Below are 10,151 nucleotides of genomic sequence, written 5' to 3'. Positions count from 1 at the left end.
TTTTTGATTTAGTGCTTGGCAAATTGAATTTCTTATTTCTTTTGTAGGTTACGTCGCCTACTCCAACATTCAATACTCCAAACTTTGATACAAGGTACAAAATTAATATATTTTATAAGGCCTTGTAAACGTTTAATGTATATAGCATAAACATCTAATTTTCAAAAATTTTGTTTGAAGGTTTCATCGCCTACTCCAACATTTACGTCTCCTAAGTTTGATCTCCTTTCCCAAGAAAGTCATAGTGGAAAGGGTACAAATGAGGTATTTTATAAAGCTTTATAAACTATTTCATGATCGATAAGGCCTCTTAAACAATTTGCATGAATCAGGTTCTTATGAGAGATGTTTGTGAGATTCCTGTTTTCCAACCTCTAATGAAAACTAAAAAGAGATTGGTACAACAAGACAGCCAGGTTTGTTTTCCAAACTTTATGAGTATTGATTTATTTTATAGACATAATAACCCTTTGTAAAAACTATTTTTTTTGTCTGTAGGTAAACGAAGATGTTGAGCCTCCACTTCAAAAGAAGTTTAAAGCTGATACAGATAATGTTCCACTAAGAAGAAGTGAAAGAGTTCAAATACCATCCATTCATACACAACCACCGTTTATAGGAGCAAGGAAGAAACATCCGATTCTTCGTCTCTTTGAGCCAGTTGATAAAACAAGAAAAGAAAAGATGAGAGAATGAAAAATGTCAAACAAAAAAAAGTAAGTTTTATTTTATAAAAAACTATATATTTCATGAGGTGAAACTAGATAGCTACATAAAAAGTATGAGTATCCAATGTAGGAAACTGAGAATCAATCAAGAGATAGTAACCACAAAGTGGTTTTCGGATATTGAAACTCCGGGAAAAAAGCTTTCAAAAATGGTTAGACTATATGTGAACAAAAATTCTTTACAATCCTTTATAAATTTATATTAATCTTCTTTATAAAACTATATGATCGCTTTTATGAGTATTTATTATTTTTGTCTCAGAATATTGAAGCAGGTTTTGAGTTGCTGAAACTCAGACAGATTTGTTTCTGAACAAAACTGCCTTAGTTGTTGGAGTGAAGTTTCTTGAAGAAATAGATGAACTTTATGATGAGTTTTTAGATGACAAGAAAGGTTTCCAATTTGGAACAGGCTTTGACAAGTACAACATAGAGAAGAATATCAACTTCCTCTATTCGACTATTGCAGTAGCGGAGAAGTATTGGCTTGGAGTTGTAGTCAACGTGGAGAAGAGAAGTATCACAGCATTCAATTGTGCAGCAATGAAGTTCACAGATGCGAGTTTTGTCCCTTACGTTAATGCATATGCGATGGCTCTCCCATTCATGATTCGCAACTTCTTCAAAGATGTCAGCATGGATACAAGCAAGTTCTCGATAAAAATTGTATCTGAAGGTTTCCCACAGATAACATCTTTATAACTGCTATTAAATCTTCAAGTTAGATTTGTATCATAGATCAAATAACTTATATTATAATTTATCTGCTATGTTCTTAAGACTAATATATCACTAAAACATTTTTGTTTCAGGTTCTTAAAATTGAAGACAGTGGAGTTTATGCATTGAAGCTGATAGAGTGCCATGGAATACGTATAATGGACTTGACAAAGCTGAGTGAAGAAAAAAATGCAATCATCCGAGAAAAGTTGGCGGTTGATATCTTCTCGGAATTACAATGAGTACTAATATGGGAATGAACAAAAACTTTATCACTTGCTTATAGTTATGTGTGAACAACTATCTGTTTTATACGTGTTTGGTAAATTTTGTTTCTAGAATTATGAGTATTATGAGTATTAAGAGTTTATGACTTCAATTTATGGCTTTGCTTTAATTTAGAAAGTTAAATGGTTTATTACAATGGTTTATAAAATCAAATGAGTTTAAGATATATAAAGGAGTATTTAAAAGTTACAAAATTTATATTTTAGTAGCTTTATAAGACCTTATTAAAACTGGTTTTTTACCTCTTGTAAAATCAAAACAAAATGGTTTATTACAAAATTTATATCTTAGTAGCTTTATAAGACCTTATTGAAACTCGTTTTTTACCTCTTGTAAAAGAAAATGAGTTTAAGATATATAAAGGAGTATTTAAAAGTTATAAAGATTATATTTTAGTAGCTTTATAAGACCTTATTAAAACTGGTTTTTTACCTCTTGTAAAATCAAAACAAAATGGTTTATTACAAAATTTATATCTTAGTAGCTTTATAAAGAATTAAAGTTTATAAAGTCGTATAAACAACCAAAATGATTTATAAATCTGTATAAAATAATTTATAAGGGCATATAAATTTATATAAGATAAAATATAAAATTGGTTTTTTACCTCTTGTAAAATCAACCGAGTTTAGAATATATAAAGGCTTATTTAAAATTTATAAAGACTTATAAATCTATAAAAATTAATTTATAAAGGCTTATAAATCAGTTTACAATATTTATATACTAAAATAATGATATGTAAACACCAATACTAGAAAACGTGCTAACCGTAACGAGTATGTGATATGGTCTAGTGGTAAGTTGAGGTTACTAATTTCAGTTTAGACGGAAACCCGGGTTCGACCCAGGATCTCAACAATTTATCTGTTTTTTATCATTTACCAAAGGGATGGCAAAACAGTAAATTTAACTCTTCTCACGCCACGTCTTCATCATCTCCACTACGACACGTTTGTTTTGCTTTCTTGTTGTTTTCTATCCTTTCTTCATCCTTTTCTATGTCCGTAAATTCCAAGAAGAAGAATCAACACAACGATCTTTCCCATTTTGAATCATTATCGTGGCAAAGGTAATTGAGTTTCATCTTCAATTTTGAATCAACAATCTAAATTGAATTGAATTTTTGTTTGAAACCTAATTGATTGACTTAAAATCTCAATCTGTTTCAGTTTCAGTTCCAATTCAACTTGAATCGATTTTAGCAAAAGTTAATTCAAGAACATTCTATGTATTCTCTTTTGACTTTTTATATTCAATTTAGATCAAATTGAAATTTCTATTTGCTTTTGTATATACACTCCAAAATCGAATTGAATTTTTGTATGGAACATAATTGATTTATCTAAAATCTCAATTTGTTTCAGTTTCGTTCATTTGATCTTTATTCACCTTCTTTCTTTCTTTTCTTGATTTGTTTTTTGTGCTCTGCATTTCCGATTCCTTTTCAAGAGTAACCAATGAAGAATAATTTGAAGAAAAAAGGAAAACTTTTGTCTATTGCCAAAGATTGTGAAGTAGAAGTATCTCTTCAAGAAGATGGGTTCAAAGGTTCTTGGTTTAGAGCTATCCTCGAGCAAAATCCGACGAGAGTAAAAGGAAAAAAGCTTCGGGTTTGTTACAAAACTTTGTTCAATGAAGACGGTGTGAAGATGGTGTAAATCCTTGCAAGGAAACTATTGAACGACGTTTTATTCAGCCGGTCCCGCCAGAATGTCTGAATGAGGGTGTCGTATTCAAGGAAGGGTCGGTGGTGGATGCTTATTTTAATAATGGTTGGTGGACTGGTCTTATCGTAGTTGAAAGGCCAGATGGTAGTTTTTTGGTTTACTTCGATGATCCACCAGACATAATGAGATTCATCAGAAGCCAACTGAGGCCTCATATTGATTGTCGAATGGGTCAAAAGCAAAAACATGGTATTGTTTTCTTTGTATGTTTTAAGTTCTAAAATTTTGAATTGATGAAGGCTTTAGCTTAGAACAGGGAAGTTGGTGGAAATGACCCGTGAAATTAGTGAAAGTGAAAAGGAAAAAATTTGGGTCCGAGCATTAGTAATTACAGAGATTCGATCACAAGGAGATGATAGAAGAAAATTTCTGATCAAAATATGTACAATCTCACAAAATTCAAGTGATGAAGCGGAAGGAAAACATTTAATAGTTGATATTTGCAAAATCAGGCCATCTCCTCCTCGAGATCTTTGTGCACAGTACAGTCTGAGCGACTATGTTGAAGTGGTTGTTACACATGGGTGGCGCAAAGGTCGAGTGACGGAAATTCTCTTTGAAAACAAGTACAAAGTGTATTTCGCTGCCACAAAAGAGGATGCGATTTTTAATTATACTGAGATTAGGCTGTCAATGGAGTGGCTAGGTGGTGGTAGTTGGATCAAAGCACATGAGGTATTTTCTCACACATAAGTTCTATTCATTTTTGGTGTAATTTAAAATCTTCCTACATCATTTTTTCAGAGAGAATTTGAAAATAATGCTGCCACACCAATCAGACCAGCTCAAGAGAGCCCTAGTAACGCACTTGTTTTAGAATCCGATGAAGATGATATGGTGAGTGATGATGCCACCGAAATCAAATCCTCTCGAGAGAGCCACAGTAACACTTCTTTTTTAGAAGCCACTGAGACTGAAACACAAAACCATGAACTCGTAGATCCCGTAGATGTAAGTTTTAAATTTTCATCCCCTTGTGTGTTGTCATAGGCTTCTTTTTCTTATCGTTAAACTATATGTTTTTACTAATAAATGATGTGTAGGGAGTGGAGTTACCATTACCTCAAGAATCAGATGATATTATGGATGATGTAGCCACTCCGATCATAGACCCTCAAGAGATACCACAAGGTAAAATGTAAATTAGGATTTATGAAAGCCTATAAATAATTTATGAAGACTTACGAATCTATATATTATAATTTATAAAGTCAAATAAATAATTTATAAGAGCATATAAATAGTTTACAAGGGCTTCTAAATCTATATTAAAAATTTGACAATTATTTTATAATGATTTATGAAGATTTATGAAATAAGTTATAAGGTAATATATAAAAGCCTATAAATAATTTAAAAAGATTTATAAATGTGTATAAAATGATTTACAAATTTTGCCAATTTATAAAGACTTATGAATCTATATATAATAATTTATAAAGCCCAATAAATAATTTATAAGAGCATATAAATACTTTACAAGAGCTTGTAAATCTATAATAGTTTACAAAACCATAATATTGTTTTCTAAGCATTAAACCATATATATAACTGGGCCTTAAACATTGATAATAAATTTTGGGCCTTAAAAATAAAACCGTCAAAATTAAGGGTAAAAAGACGGGATCTTTCATCGTCTTCCTCCGTTCGCGTCTGTTCCGATACAAATCTACAACCGCATCTTTTCATCTGTTTTTATATTCCGCCATTCTCCATTTCTTTGATTACAAAAATCTACTTTTCACTGGTGGTTTTCAATTACCATCGATTTCTCTTAACTCCGGTAATGTTATTGGTTCTTCTTGGCGATTCTTCTTCTCGCTCTGCCTATAATAGATGTGTGATTGATATTAGTGTTATATTTGACTAATTTTGTTAGCGGTTATGGCCTTTAGGTTTAGTATGTCATAACTTGGAATAGAGTAGATTAGGGTTTTTTTTGTCATTTGCGATATATTTCATTGCTAGTTATTTCGTTTTTGATGTGGTTAATCGATTTTAGATTGATCTATTATGATTTACAAGTGTTGATAAACAAAACTTTTATAAGTCATTATAAAACATATCTTTGACATTACCATTTTGAATTGTTTCAGGTGAAACGATGAGTAAATCTAATGATAAGATTGCTTTGCCAAAAAGAATCTCCGAAACTGGTACCAAAGGAGTCGTATTGAAAAGAATTAACAAGCGCTCCAATCTGAAGTTGGTTGGTAAAGTTGAAAACGTTTTGGGCAAAGAATTCAAGAAGCTTGAAGATTCATTCTTGGCTCCGGTAATTAAGATGGGAAGGAGGCAGAAGCATATGGCGTTTTCAAGGCATTTGATTTATCAGTTACTCGTAAGGAGAATTGATATAGGCAAGAAGGGTTTGTGGTTTTCTTTTGGAGAACAACTAATGAGGTTTTCTCTAAGAGAATTCCACTTGGCAACGGGTCTGCCTTGTGTTGTTGATAAAGATGAAGAGGAAGGGGAGAGATGAAGAGGAAGTGGAGACTTCAGCAACAAAAAAAGAAGAAGAAAGATCCATGGATGAACAAGAATCAAACTCTAAACACCTTGCTTAAACTACTTGTGGAAAAGAGTACAAAGCTTACTGCTGATTAGAGATTAAGATTGGGAGCTACAATCCTTGTGGAAGGGATATTAATGGCAAGCAATCCGGTGACAAGTATACTGCTTAGAGCTAGAAATTTCAAAGAGTTTTGCAAGTATCCCTGAGGGAATTTGGCCTTTGATTAGTTACGGAAAGAAGTGGAGAGCTTTACCTATAAAAAGTTGACGGAGAAAAATCAATATGCGATTTGTGGCTTTATATATCCAATTCAGCTATGGGTGTTATCTTCTGTGAATCAACTAGGCACGCTCTTTGGTATTAGGGATGATGAAATTCAGTTTCCCTTGTGCTTGCATTGGAAAGAAACCAAATAGCTTTCTATTGAGGAGGTTAACAGATTCGACCAAATGGAGAAGGTAACCGTTTATAATGTTTTATAAAAATGTTTTAGTCTTTGCATTCTTCTTTTATCGATTGTTTGATCATATGAAAGCACTTGTCAGGTTGATGTCAAATGTATCCTTGGAGATCCCGAATTGCATAGCGACTTGGTTGAAGAAGTTGACTGTGAATTTGGAAGAGTTGTTGATCTTCTCAAAAGAGGATATCGTTTGAAGAGACAAGATTGGCTCAATGGAAGTGTCGACATTGCCGTTGTTGAAGCTGAAGTGGACGAAAATAATTCTGTCCTGGGATTGATGCAACTGATCAAGAAAAGATTGAATTCCTCACTAAGAAGGTAGTGTCTCTTGAAGAAAAAGTGAAGTACCTTGAAGGTCTTTTGAACATTCGTGGAGAAACAGTGAATGTAAACTATTTTCTATATTTGTTTCGTGTTGTAAATGAAAAGAACGATTCATATGCTTCTAACTTGTAACAGGAAACTGAGAAGTCAAAAGAAACTGAAGCCGCCACAAAAACCAAGGTTTGTTATCTATAACGTCTCCATATTCTTAATGCAATGTGTGTGTGCTCACATATAATTTTCCAGGTAAATGGACAGAATGCCGATTATGAACTTGATGAAACAAAAGTTTTAAAAAATTATATAGATGCCAAAAGACAAGAAATCGCTAAGGTTATTGTGTTTTTGATATTTTATAAGACTGTTATTAAATTCGAAATTGTTAAGCTTTTTTTTGTCTTGTAATATTAGGGAAAGAAGAATGGTGTAAGACCTTCACGTGAAGTAGACCATCAAGAAGAAGATGATACAGAAGTCGAACACGGGGCTAAAGAAAGTGACACATCAAAAGTCAATGAAGTAAGCTTATTTATAAACTTTTATAAATTGAATAACCGTTTTAGAATTATAAATCATTAAAAATATGTAATCTTTTTTTTTAAATAGGAACAGCCACAAGAGGAAGAGGAACAAGAAGTCGATGTGGACGACGGTGATAAAGAGAGTGAAAATTCAGAAACCAATGAAGTAAGCTGATTTATAAATCTTTATAAACTGAACAATCGTCGTAAATTTATAAATCATTATAAATATGTAATCCTTTTATTGAAATAGGGACAGACACAAGAGGAAGAGGAACAACAACAAGAGGATGACTCATAAGTCAATGCAGATGTGGACGTCGGTGCTAAAGAAAGTGAAAATCCAAAAACCAATGAAGTAAGCTGATTTATAAGTATTTATAAATTGATCGACTTTTTAAATGTTTAATATACTCTGTAACTTTTTTTATTGTGTCATCAAAATTAAAGGATGGAGAAGTAAATGAGGATGAATCTAAAAAGCACGTGAAGGGTACAAAGAAACGTGGAAGAGTACCTAAGGTAAATATCTCTCTGTGTATAATGGTTTATAAAATGTTCTTTCAAATTTCATAGACTACATTCAATTATCATTTCTGATTTATAAAGGCTGTTATTAAATTCGAAATTGCTAAGTTATTTTTTTGTCTTGTAATATTAGGGAATGAAGAAAGGTGTAACAACCCCACGTGAAGTACAACAACAAGTAGAGGATGATGCAGAAGTGGACGTCGGTGCTAAAGAAATTGAAAATCCAGAAACCAATGAAGTAAGCTGATTTATAAATCTTTATAAACTGATTGACTTTTTAAATGTTTAATACACTCTGTAACTTTTTTTATTGTGTCATCAAAACTGAAGGATGGAGAAGTAAATGAGGATGAATCTAAAAAGCACGTGAAGGGTACAAAGAAACGTGGAAGAGTACCTAAGGTAAATATCTCTCTGTGTATAATGGTTTATAAAATGTTCTTTCTGATTATCATTTCTGATTTACAAAAGCTGTTATTAAATTCGAAATCGCTAAGTTATTTTTCTGTCTTGTAATATTAGGGAACGAAAAAAGGTGTAACACCCCCACGTGAAGTACAAAGACAAGTAGAGGATGATGCAGAAGTGGACGTCGGTGCTAAAGAAATTGAAAATCCAGAAACCAATGAAGTAAGCTAATTTATAAATCATTATAAACTGATTGACTTTTTAAATGTTTAATATATTCTGTAATTTTTCTTATTGTGTCATCAAAACTGAAGGATGGAGAAGTAAATGAGGATGCATCTAAAAAGCCCGTGAAGGGTACAAAAAAACGTGGAAGAGGAAATAAGGTAAATATCTCTCTCTGTATGATGGTTTATAAAATGTTCTTTCTGATTATCATTTCTGATTTACAAAGGCTGTTATTAAATTCGAAATTGCTAAGTTATTTTTTTGTCTTGTAATATTAGGGAATGAAAAAAGGTGCAACACCCCCACGTGAAGTACAACAACAAGTAAATGATGATGCAGAAGTCGATGCTAAAGAAAGTGAAAATCCAAAAACCAATCTGAAGTAAGCTGATTTATAAATCCTTATAAACTTATTGACTTTTTAAATGTTTAATATACTCTGTAACTTTTCTTATTGTGTCATCAAAACTGAAGGATGGAGAAGTAAATGAGGATGCATCTAAAAAGCCCGTGAAGGGTACAAAGAAACGTGGAAGAGGCACAAAGGTAAATATCTCTCAGCGGATAATGGTTTATAAAATGTTCTTTATGATTATCATTTCTGATTTACAAAAGCCGTTATTAAATTCGAAATTGCTAAGTTGTTTTTTTGTCTTGTAATATTAGGGAATGAAGAAAGGTGTAACACCCCCACGTGAAGTACAACAACAAGTAAAAGATGATGCAGAAGTCGATGTTAAAGAAAGTAAAAATCCAAAAACCAATGAAGTAAGCTGATTTATAAGTATTTATAAACTGATTGACTTTTAAAATGTTTAATATACTCTATGTAACTTCACTTATTGTGTCATTAAAATTGAAGGATGGAGAAGTGAATGAAGATGCATCTAAAAAGCACATGAAGTTTACAAAGAAACGTGAAAGAGTAACTAAGGTAAATATCTCTCTGTGTATAATGGTTTATAAAATGTTCTTTCAAATTTCATTGACTACATCCAATTATCATTTCTGATTTTCTTAATTGTTATGCTTATAAAGGAACCTAACGTTGACACCTCCAAACCAAAAAGACAAAAGAAACAAGAAGATTCAGCTGCTGATGCGATAGGACGTGTATTGGAAGATCTGAAAAAAGCCGATTAGAAGCATCGCGAATTTGAAGAAATGAAGCTCTTTCAGTTTTTTATTACTTTTAACTAATATCAATGAAACTTTTTAAGTTTTAGTGTTATCTTTTGTTGATGTCCTCAACGAGGAACATCTTTTGGCTTGTACCTTAATCCTCCATGATGAGAAAAATATCTTTTGGTTTGTACCTTAATCTTTTGATAAGGAAACGTATTTAATTTATGTTCATGCAGGTAAGCTAAGATATCAAAAGAACATATAATTTCTGCAATTAATCTGAATCCTAATATTTTATAAAGGGTGGTTAATGTAACCACACATTTCGTAATAAGTAACATAATTTCTATTACACCTGTAAACTTTATAAAACATTATAAAATGATAAATGTAATAATAAAAGGTTCCCCAAAAGCTATGCGATTCCAATTCTCTCTTATAACATCATATAAAAATAATCAGTTGCACACAAGTTTTTATATTACTCTGTTATCAAATAGGCACTACACAACTACCTTTGCTGTGACCTTTTTGTCCACATCTGCTACATTTGTAAGACTTGGGTGATGG

This window comes from Brassica oleracea, chromosome C7 (genome assembly GCF_000695525.1).
Source record: "Brassica oleracea var. oleracea cultivar TO1000 chromosome C7, BOL, whole genome shotgun sequence".
Lineage (NCBI taxonomy): Eukaryota > Viridiplantae > Streptophyta > Magnoliopsida > Brassicales > Brassicaceae > Brassica > Brassica oleracea.
This window is presented reverse-complemented; position numbering follows the sequence as displayed.